The sequence below is a fragment of the Danio aesculapii genome, chromosome 11, assembly GCF_903798145.1.
Source record: "Danio aesculapii chromosome 11, fDanAes4.1, whole genome shotgun sequence".
In the NCBI taxonomy this organism is placed as follows: Eukaryota; Metazoa; Chordata; class Actinopteri; order Cypriniformes; family Danionidae; genus Danio; species Danio aesculapii.
In genome coordinates, this window is record NC_079445.1 from 5,593,194 (window position 1) to 5,608,193 (window position 15,000).

General features: G+C 40.3%; 1 protein-coding gene across 2 annotated transcripts in view; it reads left to right on the top strand.

The window, feature by feature from the left end:
• ptprga (protein tyrosine phosphatase receptor type Ga) overlaps positions 1-15,000 on the top strand; it is a 592,629-nt gene that overhangs the window by 281,157 nt on the left and 296,472 nt on the right. The window lies entirely within an intron of this gene.

Consider the following 15,000-nt stretch of genomic DNA (forward strand, 5'->3'; position numbering starts at 1 on the left):
ACAGCCTCAATTTTCTTCCCATCCATACGTATACCGGTTTGATCAATGATGTATCCCAAGAAATGAATCGACTTCTGGTGGAATGAGCATTTCTCCGCTTTGAGGTAGAGGTGATGTTCTCTCAATGTGTGTAGGACCTCCGCAACGTGTTGGCGATGTTCGGCCTCACTCCGGGAGTAAATGAGGATGTCATCTATGTACACTATTACAAAGTGGTGAAGAAACTCCCGGAGGACTTCATGAATGAAGTTTTGGAATACGGAGGGGGCGTTGACCAGACCGTAAGGCATGACCTCATATTCATAGTGGCCAGTAGGGGTCACGAATGCTGTCTTCCATTGGTCCCCCTCACGTATTCTTATCAGATTATACGCGCTGCGGAGGTCCAATTTAGTGAAGACTTTAGCTTCTCGGAGCTGTTCCAAAGCGGCTGGTACCAGAGGAAGGGGATATCGGTATTTTACTGTACCGTTATTTAGGACCCTGTAGTCGATGCATGGACGCAGCCCTCCGTCCTTCTTGGCCACAAAGAAGAAGCTTGAGGCGGCTGGTGATTTTGAGTGACGTATGTACCCCTGACTCAGAGCCTCCCTTATGTAATCTTCCATTGCCTGATTCTCTGGAAGCGAGAGCGGGTAGATCCTACCTCTTGGCAACTGGGCATCTGGAACTAGGTCGATCGCGCAGTCCCATGGCCGATGCGGCGGTAGCTGGGAAGCTCTCTTGGGGCAGAAGACATCATGAAAGGAGCTGTACTCCTTAGGAATGTGGATAGACTGCTTCTCAGGAGGGCTCTCGACCGATGTTGCAAACAAAGAAATGGGGTTCCGACCTTGAAGAGGGAGATTTGGAAAACAGGTAGGTGTACATCCAGATCCCCATTTCTTTATCTCTCCTGTGCCCCAAGAGATGATGGGATCGTGCTTCACCAGCCACGGGCGCCCTAGAATGATGTCCATATTTGCACCCTCCAGAACCAGAAATTGAATCCTCTCTTGATGTAACAGCCCCACTTGAAGAAGGATGTCTTCGCATTGTCGATGGATACGGGTCGAAGATCGAGTGCACTGGGTTATCGGTTGTATCTGGTATATATGCGAGGACGCCTCAGTACGGAGGTGGAGTTGACGACAGAGGGATTGGGAGATGAAGTTCCCTGCTGACCCGGAGTCGATGAGGGCTGTGACAAGGAGAGAAATAGAGGCAGTAGTTATTTGTACGGTGGTAGTAAGTGGTTTACATTGTTCAATATTCGTACTGAATACACTCACTGAAGTCCGAATGGGACGAAGGGGACACTCCATACGGGTGTGTCCACTGACACCGCAGTATAGACACAGACCCCGGGTCAGCCTCCTCTGTCGTTCCGCTGATGTCAGTCTTCCAGACTCTATTATCATGGGTTCTGGTTCTGGAGAGGCTGTTGACTCAGGCGATTGGAGGAGTGCAGACGAGGGGGTGATGGTGTCCTGTTGATAGGAACGGAGACGATCGGAACATCGGAGAGAATGTTGGATGAATCTCTCCAGACCCATTGTATCATCTAATGTGGCCAGCTGGATTCGGAGAGTGGGTTCCAAGCCGAGCCGGTACGTGGTCAACAACGATCTCTCATTCCATCCACTTGCAGCTGCTAGAGTGCGAAACCGGAGAGCATATTCCTGTGTAGATAGAGTACCTTGCTTTAGATGATACAGCTGCTCTCCAGCGGCTACTTCCCCATCAGAACGTCCAAACACCTCTTTGAAATACTCCGTGAAGGTAGTGATGGAATTCATGACCGGCCCGGCTTGGTTCCAGATCGTCTCAGCCCATTTAAGTGCAGGTCCAGAGAGTAGTGATACGATGTAGGCGATCTTTGACTTATCTGTGGGATATAGAGAAGGTTGCATTTCGAATATGAGGGAACATTGTAACAGAAAACCATTGCACTCCCCCGCTCCGCCTGAGTAGGGCGCTGGTCGGGCCATGGGACTGGAAGGAAGGGCCGAAGAAGAAACTGTGGAGGCGGAAGTGCTCGGTGCTGGTGGTGCGTTGGAAAGTGGAGCTGGTGGCTGTAGAATCCGCTTCAACTGGTCCACCAGCTCTTGAAAGTGATCGAGGGTGCTCATGTTGTCGTCGTTATGGGTCCGGGCTTCTGTTATGAAGCGGACAGGAGACAGAGGTAAGGAAACGTTAGGGTGTTTATTGAATGACAACAAGGAGCACATGAAGGATAGCCAGGAGGATCAGGAATGATGTTGGGGTCTTTTCCTCCGTGGCTGGGTAACAGGAATACACGAGGATGGACAGCACACACCAGATACAGCTGACAGAGGATGACACAGACTTGGAAGGACTGGAAGACAGGACGATTCGGGAGGACCAGGAAGACTAGGAGGAATACAAAGAGAACAGGTAAGTAAATCGTTTGTTTAGCTGAGGATGACTACGCTGAGTGGTCGCTCAGTTGTCCGCTTTCGTCGAGACGAGCCCGGACAATGAGCGACTGGAGTGCTGTGCTTTTATCTGGTGCTCGTGAATGTGATGCAGCTGTGTGCTCATTAGAAGTCAGGTGATGGTGATCTTCGTGAGTGGGGGTCGTGAGAGCCTGACCAATCCATGACAATACATTACTACAGTATTTTAAATGTGCATCACAGGATTTCTTGATTTTTTTACAAACCTGAATAAAATTAGTTTCTGTTATGGAACAGCATATTAATTGACATTAAACTTAACAATTATGCCGCTTATGTTTCATTGCCAATTTTATTGATCACTAAGACAGAACTGACTTGGATTGAAATTGCTTCATTTTAAAAATAAATAGCTTAGATGTAGCTAAGCTACTTTTGCCATGTAGCTTGCTACACATCCCAGGGGGTAGCTTTTAGTGTAGTTAAGCTACATTTTAAGTAGAGTAACTAATACCTTAGCTCACTACATCTTCTAAGTAGCTTGCCCAACACTTGTTGTTTTTTGCAAGACGATAAAGGTGTAACTATACTATTGATTCAGCTTTGTAAGTGAGTTTTGATTGATTTGATATCAGTGTATTCTCTTTTTTAAAGAAGCACTAATTCAGAATACCAGTGTCCCTACAGTTTTGTAGCGTATAGTTGCTGTGTTTTGTCTTTTAATGGCAGTTTCATTTGTTAAAGCACTTTATCAAAGTTAAAAGTCATCAAATGAACTTAATTGACTTCGGGGGCAGCGCGGTCAGTGATTGCTTTTAGCACATTAATGTAGAACCACATCGTAATACACAAAGGATGTTCACAGAAATCTGCACACTGCGCATGAGATTGGAACACACAGGTAGACTGTGAGGCACAGACGCTAAGTGGCTATTGATTTCTACACACAGTGAAACTGCGCTGTTTCTTGCCTCGGCTCAGCGTGCAGTGCTCACCAGCGGTTAATTGCCTTTTAAGACACAGATGTCTTTGGCTGGTTCATTTTTAATGATGGCGGCCAGGATGAGGTGTTTTTAGTGTGCTGGAATCCTCTGATAAATACGCTAACACTCGCACAAGGTCATTTGCTGTACATGGCTACCATTATGTTATGCTTGGCGCCTTCGAAATTCAGAAAGACGAAAATAAAGGAATTCTGTTCTGTGGAAGATCTTAGAGTATAGAACTGCTCAGAGCATTCCTAATAGTCTTTGTCAATGATTTATATATGGGTGGGCTGCACTTCTTGCCTTTCTCCAGGACGTTGTTGCCGGGAAATGGGCCATGGCTTCCTGTCTTTTCTCATCAGCACTTATTCAGTTAGCTGTGGAAAATTTCACTTCAATTAATGAATTAATTTCTTGCCTTATCGCATCTTGGCACACTTTGAACTTGAAGGTGAACGGCAGTTCTAACAGTTGTGCAACAACCCCTGGATTTGGTTATGTAACCAGAGGGTCAGGGAGTCACTCGGGTTTAAACAGCACTTGGCAGCAGCGGGGAATCCTTTGTAAATGTTCTAACCCAAGCACATTTCCTCTAATTAGTGAAGATGAGAGCTGGGCCTAACTCTCCCTGGTGTACCTAAGGTGATTGGTTGTGTAAAGAGACTTGGGTTGGGGGTCAGTTACCTTCTCTCTCGCTCGCTCTCCAGCCCGAAACACTGGACAGAGGAGCTTTCTGATGCATGGAAGCATATTGAGGAGCACAGAGGGAACAGTAATTAGGAATAACATTCCGATGATGTAAAACCCCAGTGGTCCTGGTCCACCCTGAGTGTGTTTCGAAGTGTGTGTGTGTGTGTCCCTGATGATCCTGAGAGAATATGTTATGTTATCAGTGGGATTTTACGCATGAACAAAATGTAATCCCTCATAAACCTCCACCCACAGACAGAGCCCCGGGTCCAAAACACCCACTTACATCCAACACTATTGTGTCCTATATTGTACATACAGTAAGGTATGTGTGTGGCAATGAAAGTGCACAGTAAGCATTTACATTTAGCTAATGTTTTTATCTGATCTGACTTAAGGCTTTATACTTTATATTTATACTTCTATGTTGAGTGATCTGCGTGACCCACAGCGCCTGCCTTGCATGTGGTCGTGCATTTATACAGTTGATATCAGAAATATTAGCCCCCCCCCCCCTCCCCCCCTGAATTATTAGCCCCCCTGTTTATTTTTTTTTCCCAATTTCTGCTTAATGGAGAGAAAATTTTATCAACACATTTCTAAACATTATAGTTTTAATAACTTATTTCTAATAACTGATTTATTTTATCTTATAAATTATAATTATAAATAATGTAATGTAGTGTGTATTTATATAGCACATTTATTGTGTATGGCCATACACCCAAAGCGCTTTACAATCATAAGGGGGGGGTCTCTCCACACCACCACCAGTGTGCAGCATCCACTTGGATGATGCGACGGCAGTCACAGGACAACGGCGCCAGTGCGCTCACCATACACTAGCTATTTTTTGGAGCGGAGAGACAGTGATAGAGCCAATTCGATGGATGGGGATGATTGGGAGGCCATGATCATAAGAGCCAATTGAGGGATTTTGGCCAGGACAACGGGTTACACCCTACTCTTTACGAGAAGTGCCATGGGATTTTTTTTTAATGACCACAGAGAGCCAGGACCTCGAATTAACGCCTCATCCGAAAGACGGCGCCCACTTACAGTATAGTGTCCCCTTCATTTTTACTGGGGTATTAGGACTCATACAGACCACAGGTTGAGCCTCTCTAACACCACTTCCAACAGCAACCTAGTTTTCTCATGTGATCTCCCATCCAGGTACAGACCAGGCTCAGCCCTACTTAGCTTCAGTGAGTAACCGGTCTTGGGCTGCAGGGTGATGTGGCTGTGGCCATTATAATATTATAATATTTGACTAGATATTTTTCAAGACACTTCTATACAGCTTAAAGTGACATTTAAAGGCTTAACTAGGTTAATTAGGTTAACTAGGCAGGTTAGGGTAATTAGGCAAGTTATTGTATGACGATGGTTTGTTCTGTAGACTATCGAAAAAAAAAATATAGCTTAAAGGGGCTAATAATTTTGACCTTAAAATGATATTTAAAAAATTTAAAACTGCTTTTATTTTAGCCGGAATTAAACAAATAAGAGTTTCTCCAGAGGAAAAAATATTATCAGACATACTGTGAAAATTTCCTTGCTCTGTTAAACATCATTTGGGAAATATTTAAAAAAGAAGAAACAATTAAAAGGGGGGCTAATAATTCTGACTTCAACTGTGTTACATAACGTTTTGAGTAAGAAGTAATTGAGTAAAGTGAGCTCTAGACCAGGTGCAACCCACATCTCCTCCCAATGTACAAAGCTTCAAAATAGATTGGCTGCTTATTTAATATATTCTTTCTCACTTCAGCCCATGCAAATGAGGTCGTATTTACAATTTATCTACACAGCATCTTTGAGCGCAGGAACGATCTGCACTTAGGTCTAGACGGTCTAATTGAGCATGTCTACAGGAGCTACAGAACTTGCTTACGGTTGAAAGAAGAAAAAAGTAGGGGGAGCAGGTAGTGTTTAATGTAACTCTCAGACCTCAGCTGCCCTTTCTTTTCTCTTCTACCTTTGCTGTATTTTTAAGATTTTCCCAAAAAAATACTTGGAAGGGTTTTTTCAACCTATGCCATGGGCCAAACAAATCCCATACCATTTCATATGAATGCTGTGTTCGTCCTCTATAGTTATGTGTTTGTTCACTTTCACAGACCAGTGGGGCCTGCTGCTCTATGTTGACTATTTTATGAAAGGTTTTCTGCACCAAACTTGGGTTTACTTTTTTGTGGGACTGAGCTTTTATATGAGACCCCAGACAACAAACCCAGTCATAAGGGTCAGGTTTTTTTAAATTGAGATTTATAGACATAGAAACTAAATGAATACATGTGGTTTGTTAGGATTTGACAAACACAACTATTTGAAAATCCAGAATCTGGGGGTTTAAAAAATCTAAAATAGTGAGAAAATGCTCTTTAAGTTGTCAAAATTAACACAGACTACTAATTAAAAACTAAGTTGTCATATACAGTTGAAGTCAGAATTAGTCGTCCTGAATTATAAGCCCCCCCCCCCCCCCCCCTGTATATTTTCCCCCAATTTCTGATTAAAGGAAAGAAAAAACATAATTATTTTAATTAATTTCTTTGCCATGATGACAATACATAATATTTTACTAAATATTTTCAAGATACTAGTATTCAGCTTAAAGATAGGGTAATTAGGCAAGTCAGAAATCAGGCAATGGTTTGTTCTTAAGACAATTGAAAATTATTGCTTAATGTAGGGGGGGGGGGGTAATATTAAATTAAGACATATTAAATGTTTAATAAATAAAACTGCTTTTATTCTAGCTAAAATAAAACAAATAAGACAGAAAAAAAAATCATAGTAAATACTATGAAAAATTCCTTGCTCTGTTAAACATCCCATCAGGCATACAACGTCATAAGACGTTAATATTAGGTTAGAGTTAGGTCTGTGACGTCAGATGCCCAAAAATCAGTTTAGCCAGTAACTAAGAACAACGTGATTTTGACTTCCAATAACGACGTTGATATTTGGTTTATTTTAGGTTGTGTTGGAAAGTGACCAAAATCCAACGTCGAGCCAACATCTTAAACCAAACTCATATTGACGTCAAATGCTGACATTTATTCTTCAGGTATGGCAATCAAAATCCGACTACACTAGATGCCATAGTGGTAACATCCACACAACTTCAAGCTGTAACATTATTTGACGTTGATATTTGGTTGAATTTAGGTTGGACATTACCCTGATGTTGGGTAATGCAACGTCCCCACGACATTGGGATACAACATTAATGTGACATTGTTTTCACTTCAACTGTATTGACAGCAGGAAATTGGAAGATTTTAATATTTACTTAATATTCTAATGATTTTGGCATTTAAAATTTTGTCTCATATTGTCTATTCCTACAAATATACACATGAAACTTAAGACTTAAGATTTTGTTGCTCAGATTCACATATTATCATATCCAAAAGTTGCTCTCGTACTCTCACGATCCTTCAGCTTAGTACTTTATTTATCAGGGGTAACCATAGCGGAATGAACCACCAATTACTCTTGCATATGTTTAAGCGGCAGATGCCCTTTTAACCACAACCCGACACTGGGAATGTTTGACTATTTTTGAATTACTCTAAATTCCTAGGTAACACTTAAATAATAAATAATAGTCCATTAGTTAATGCAGTTACTAACATGAACAAACTATTATTAACACATTTACTATGGTATTTATTCATCTTTCTTAACGTTAAGTTAAATAACGTTAATAATGTGCTTTAACTAATGTTAACAAGCACAGCTTTGGATTTTAATAATGCATTAGTAAATGCTTGACAAGATTATTCATGCTTAGTTAATGTAAAACTAACGTTTCCTAATGGACCATTATTCTAAAGTGCTCCCAATTCCTACCATCACAGAATTACTATTTAACACATGAAATCCTCCAGTGAGGTGGATAAGTTCTGAAAACAAAAGTAACAAAAAAAACCACAGCTAAGATTAATCATGTGCATTGACAAGGGTCGACTTTTCTACGTACTCCATCACAAGCTTTTCTGATTTGCTCTACATAATGCTAAATGAGCCTAGCCACTTAGCTGGACACGAGAGAATTAGTCACTGCGGAGATGAATTCCGGTTTTGACAGTAAAACGCTGCCCCGTGTGAGGGATAGGCACCTCTCGGAGCTCTAATGGGTGGAAGCTGCCTGCGCCACAGGCTTTTCCGAGACACAGAATGACCGAGGACATGACACTATGAATAATAGAGTTTGCTGTGCATACACAAGGTGAAAAATGCTGCGTGCTACACACAACGCTACAGGCAAAACTAAATGGAAAACCCTCTCACTGAACTCCATGAGAATTCGCCAGTTCATGGTACATACCTTTTATTTTATGTTTTGTCTTCACATTAAATAATAAAGCATCTTGACAGGATTGCTTCAGCCCGTTTGCCACAGAGACTAACCTATAGAGTTGAAATTCTGCCTTTCAGACTAAATGTTCAGTTTTTTGGGGGACTTTTTGCCTCTTTTAAAAATGGAACAGTCTTGAGCAAAGGATGAAGGACAAGAGTGGCTAGCTGACCCAAGAGTTTTACTTTTGGCAGTAATGTTCAATCAGGACCATTTCTACACTCTCAGATATAAAGGTACAGGAGCTGTCACTGGGGCAGTACCTGTTCAAATGAATCTGACATATTTGTACCCAAATGGTCCACAGTGCTACCTCAATGGCGCATATTAGTGCCCAAATGTACCTAAAAAGTACCTTTGAGATATCATTACGAACCCTTCAAGTACTAATATGTACCTTTTGAACAGGTACTGACCCAGTGACAGCTCCTGTACCTTTATTTCTGAAAGTGTACACTTTTTTTCTAGTATATTCTAGTATTTCTAGTATAATGGTAAAAGTGGCTCTCATCGAAACACACTATTATAATTTATAGTAAATACTGCAGTGTTTTGAACCATATTAAAAGTACTTGAATTAAAGTGTTGTGGTAATTTAGTTGGTCTTGTAATATAAAATCTATAGTAATATAAACAAATACTGTATGCCAATACAGATTACAGAACTAAAAGCTAAAGTATCTTACAGTATGTTTTACAGTTTATACTTCACAGTAAGTTGTAAATAATGTAATATATACACTTACCAGCCACTTTAATAGGTACTTTTACTTTTAGGTACCTTACTAATACCGGGTTGAACCCCCTTTTGCCTTTAGAACTGCCTTAATCCTTCGTAGCATAGATGCAACAAGGTACAGGAAATATTTCTCAGAGATTTTGGCTCATATTGATATGATATCATCATGCAGTTGCTGCAGTTTTGTCGGCTGCACATGCATGATGTGAATCTACCGCTCCACCACATCCCAAAGTTGCTCTATTGGATTGAGTTCTGGTGACTGTGGAGGCCATTTGAGTACAGTGAACTCATTATCATGTTCAAGAAACCAGTCTGAGATGATTCACGCTTTATGACATGGTGTGTTATCCTGCTGGAAGATGGGTACACTGTGGTCATAAAGGGGGATGGACATGGTCAGCAACAATACTCAGGTAGTCTGTGGCATTGACATGATGCTCAATTGGTACTAATGAGCTCATTGTGTGCCAAGAAAATATCCTCCACACCATTACACCACCACCACCAGCCTGAACCGTTGAGACAATGCAGGATGGATCCATGCTTTCATGTTGTTGATGCCAAATTCTAACCCGACCATCCAAATGTCGCAGCAGAAATCGAGACTCATCAGACCAGGAAACGTTTTTCCAATCTTCTATTGTCCAATTTTAGTATATAATTCCTGTGCGAATTGTAGCCTCAGTTTCCTGTTCTTAGCTGACAGGAGTGGCACCCGGTGTGGTCTTCTGCTGCTGTAGCCCGTCTGCCTCAAGGTTTGACATGTTGTTGTGTTCAGAGATGCTCTTCTGCATACTTGCAGAACGAGTGGTTATTTGAGTTACTGTTACCTTTCTATCAGCTGGAACCAGTCTGGCCTTTCTTATCTGAACTCTGGTGACCCCTGACCCCTAAAAAATTGTGTTTTTTGTTCATCAGTGATGTACAATAGGGTTTTATGCTACTGTACATGTAATGTTGATATATATTTTATTGCTTTGCTTTAATCTCATGTGTGTTACCATGATGGTGTTTAGTATAGTTGTGTGAATGACACTGAGCACCCTCTAAATATTAGTGTGTTTCTCAAACAAATTATATGGGCTGAATTTAACCAAACTAATTAAATTTGGAAATGTCCAGCTTAATGTGTTTGTTTTATTCAACCTATATAAATTGTTTGCAACCACTTATGCAACATAGGCTCATTCTGAAAACATAGACTTACATACATTTTTGGAGAGTGCAAATTACGTAGCCAGAAGTACGTATGGCTGCATTTCATCTTTAAAACAAACGCTAAGAGGCGGTATGAAGTCGTTCCTTTTTGCACTTATCAGCTGAACGCTTACCTCCGTATGGATGGCTTTCTGGCTGTTAGTCCAATGGCTCACTGCCAATGGCTCAGTCTAATGGCTCACCACATACGTCGGCGGACTTAAGATGCAGCGATGAGTTGACCACGACGATGGGGTTCAAGTCTAGTGAAGAACAGTTTTAGAAAGTGGAAAACAAAATCAGAAGCCAAAAAATATAATAAACAAGTAAATAACAGGGTGAGAATGGGGTAAAATTTGAAAATGTGGTAAAAATCAGGCGGCCGCGAGGGCTTTTCTTTTTCTGGATTGCTTTTGAAAACTGTCGGCTGGGATTAGGGAAGTGGTAGTGCTTTTGAAAACACTATCATCTGGGTTTAGGGAAGGAAGAGAGTGGGTCATTCGATCGGTCGGTCGGTCAGTCAGTCAGTTGAAAGTGGCCTCTAGTGGATTTACGTCAGAACAGCAGGCACGAATGGCAAATTTGAGATCTCAAAAAGCGTACACAGTGGCCTCTCTTGTATACACGAAAGCAAAAACGGTAAAAAACATACCTCCTGGGATGTATTTGGCACTTTCCAGAGATGTATATTGGAGTACACTTTCAGAATGAGCCTGGGTTGCACTTATACCTTAAAAATGTAATATTCTCAATGAATATTTTTTTTTCATTGTATAAATGAATGAAATACGGTAATTTACCGTAAAAGAACTCTATTTATTTTACAGTCCTACCTTTTACAGTAAAATTACAGCATCCACAGCTGCTGTTTTTTACCGTTTATTTATTTATTTATTTGCATTGTAGCCATCGAGTCGCCAGTCTCTCCTACAGTATCAGCGGAAGTTTCACCAGCCTCCATGCTGTGATTTCATTAGGCGTGTTTATTCAGTTTCTCCCTTGATGCAATTGCACAAGCCAACGCCGACCAAACCAAGCTATTAATGGGCCATAAACAGCGCACCAACAAATAACGTTCATTATCAGACCCGATCATTAAGACGTTTTTCCCTGCTTTCATTTGTTCAGGCTCCGTGAGTAAACACTAGCAAGGCGACGTCGAGTCATGATTTTCAGCTCAGTGGCTAACGGCGAGGATTAGTAATGGAGAGCGGTCATGATGAAATCAGCTGATGATTAGGCATGATATCTTCCCTGACACACTGGGCTATGGGCAGAGATGCAGTGGAGGGGAATGGCCCTCTTTTTATTCCTGTTCAATGATTGGTTACTCATAGAGAGATGGGAACGACCACAGCTCCAGAGTCTGGCCTGGAGGAGTTTGTTGATCATTGTTGAGAAATTATGCTAGTTAGCCTGTTTCTGCTTGTGAGACAATGCCATGGCATCAAGTGGAAGGAAAATGGTTGATTTGATTGAGCATTTTGTGTTTTTGTGATGTTTATGCAATTTTCCATCTAAAAAAATACATAAAAATACATTTCATTTTTTATTTTGATTTATTTAATTTATTGAAAGGGAGTCAAAAAAATAAATATTTATTTAATCATCATTTTTGTGTAAACTAAATAATTGGGGGAGGGGGGGTCTTTTTTGCATTCCTTAAATAAAAAGTTAACCTCTCCCATCATTTACTTATGCTTCACGTTCAAACCATATCCATATTTCAGGTTCTTTCTTCTGTTGAACATAACATATATATTTAAAGAATGCTAGTTGTTACCCATTGACTTCCCTAATGTTGTTTCCCGACTATGGAAGACAATAGTTCCATCAACAAGAATTAAAAAAAAAAAAATATATATATATATATATATATATATATATATATATATATATATATATATATATATATATATATATAGTAATTTGTAATTGAAGAAACTCTTAAACGTTTAAAATCAGTAAATTGTGAGGTAATTTTCATATTTTGGGGTGAACTGTCCCTTTAAGACTCCACACATCTTTGATTATTTCATGTTATAGGGTAGTTTTATTGGTCACATGGTGAAATATATGTTGGGAAGAGTTGTGGCAATCTGTCACGACCGTCTGTCTTTTTTCAGCCAGAGTAAAACTAAACAACTTAAGCTAAACAAATGTTTATGGAGCTGACAGAACACGGGAGAAACAACTGAATCAACGCAACGTAACACTGATGACAAAAATAAAAATAGAACTGAAACAACAGGGCATTAAATGCAAGAGATAATGGGTTCACAAAAGTTATTGTCTATATTCACTGGAAATGGATAAAATATTAATTTTCAAAAGAGGGGTGTACTTATTTATGCTAAAGGCTGTACACAAATAAAATAAAATAGCTGAAACAACTCAATTAAGATTTTTTTGGGGGACAACATATTGTTTTATGCTTAATCTACTTAAATTTTGAAAAATTAAGTCAACTTATTTCCTCCATGTTGTGCTAACACAAATTGATTGTGAGGAAGCCAGCACTTCTTTACGGTGTAAAAAATGTTTACTTAAAAAAGCGAGTAAACTCATTGTCTTAAAAATGACAAGTTTATTTTACTTGAATAAGTGAGTAAACCAATTGACTTAATCAGATTTTTTTAATCAGTTTTTCAAGTTTAGCATCGATGTCCAAGTCACTGATGTTGGTTTCTGTTGTCCAGGTGGGACTGTGGCCTCTGCGCTCCTCATAGCCCACCCCATCAGCACCAGAATGGCTTTGTGAGACACAGAGAGGCCTTTCACTTAAATGTGATGACAGTGCTAAAAGAAGTGTCAGAGTGTGACAGCACTGCCACTCAGCCTGTCACCAAGATGTCATGCGTCCCCCGATGTCTCCCTTGTTATTATTTTGCTCTGGCCCTTATGAAGCTTCAGAAAGGTAGTCAGTCGGCGCAATAAGCTTAACCGAAGGAAGCAATAACTCCACGGCGCTCTCATCAAATCAGCCCCGACTGAGGTGGAGCAATCAGCAATTGAAATCAGGGCCGAGAGGGACGCACAAAAAAGAGCTGAATTGACAAAATGTGAAATGTCATAACGCACAATAATAAAAGAATCAATGAGATGTTAGGCCACCGACTCATGGCTGGAATATAAAAGAGGAGCTCGGGACAAGCAGCAGCATTTAGATGGGTTTTGCAGATATCATGCAGCTCACACATGAATTTAAAGGGGACTTATTATGCAAAAATCACTTTTACAAGGCATTTAAACACAGTTGTGTGGAAATAGTGTGTGAATATAGCTAGTCTATAATGATACATATTCATTAATTCTATTTTTTGTCTGCTGAAACACTTTAATTGGAGTTCTCCTTTTTGTACGTGTCATTAGAGTGGGTAAGCCCCGCCCATTAATGACTATCTCTCCCTAATTAGCATAGACAGCTGTGAGTGGGAAGCAGCCACTATGATGCTATTGCTAAAGCACAGGTGCTTGTAGCTCCGCCCTCTTTTAAAAAGAGGGCTATGAGCACAATCACGTTTGATTTTAACGCAACAGTCACCAAAACGACATAATTTGGATCAACGCCAAAAAAGGGGAGTTTCAAAGAGTTATAAAAATATTGTGTGGGGTATTTTGAACTGAAACCTCACGTACAGACTCATTCAAACTATCCATACAGAGTGAGTCTCCAGTAAACGACTCACTGATTCAAATGATTTGTTTAAAGTTAGTCTTCAGTAAACAACTCACTGATTCAAATGATCCGTTCAGAGTGAGTCTTCAAGTGACTGATTTAAATGGCCAGTTCAGAGTGAGTCTCCAGTAAACAACCCACTGATTCGATGATCAGTTCAGAATAAGTCTCCAGTAAGCAACTCACTGATTTAAATGTTCCAGTCAGTAAGTCTTCAGTAAACAACTCACTGATTCAAATGATCCATTCAGTTAGTCTTCAGTAAACAACCCACTGATTCGATGATCAGTTCAGAATAAGTCTCCAGCACACAACTCATAGATTCGATGATCAGTTCAGAATAAGTCTCCAGCACACAACTCACTGATTCGATGATCAGTTCAGAATAAGTCTCCAGCACACAACTCACTGATTCGATGATCAGTTCAGAATAAGTCTCCAGTAAGCAACTCACTTATTCAAATGATCCATTCAGTTAGTCTTCTGTAAACAACTCACTGATTCAAATGATCTATTCAGAGTTAGTCTTCAGTAAACAACTCACTGTTTCGAATGATCCATTTAGAGTGAGTCTCCAGTAAGCAACTCACTCATTCGAATGATCTTTTTAGAGTGAGTCTCCAGTAAACAACTTACTAATTCAAATGATCTGTTCAGAGTGAGTCTCCAGTAAACAACTCACTGATTCGAATGACCCATTCAGAGTGAGTCTCCAGTAAGCAACTCACTGATTCGAATGATCTGTTCAGAGAGTCTCCAGTAAACAACTCACTGATTCGAATGACCCATTCAGAGTGAGTCTCCAGTAAGCAACTCACTGATTCGAATGATCTATTTAGAGTGAGTCTCCAGTAAACAACTTACTGTTTCAAATCATCCATTCAGAGTGAGTCTCCAGTAAACAACTCACTGATTTGAAAGATCCACTCAGAGTG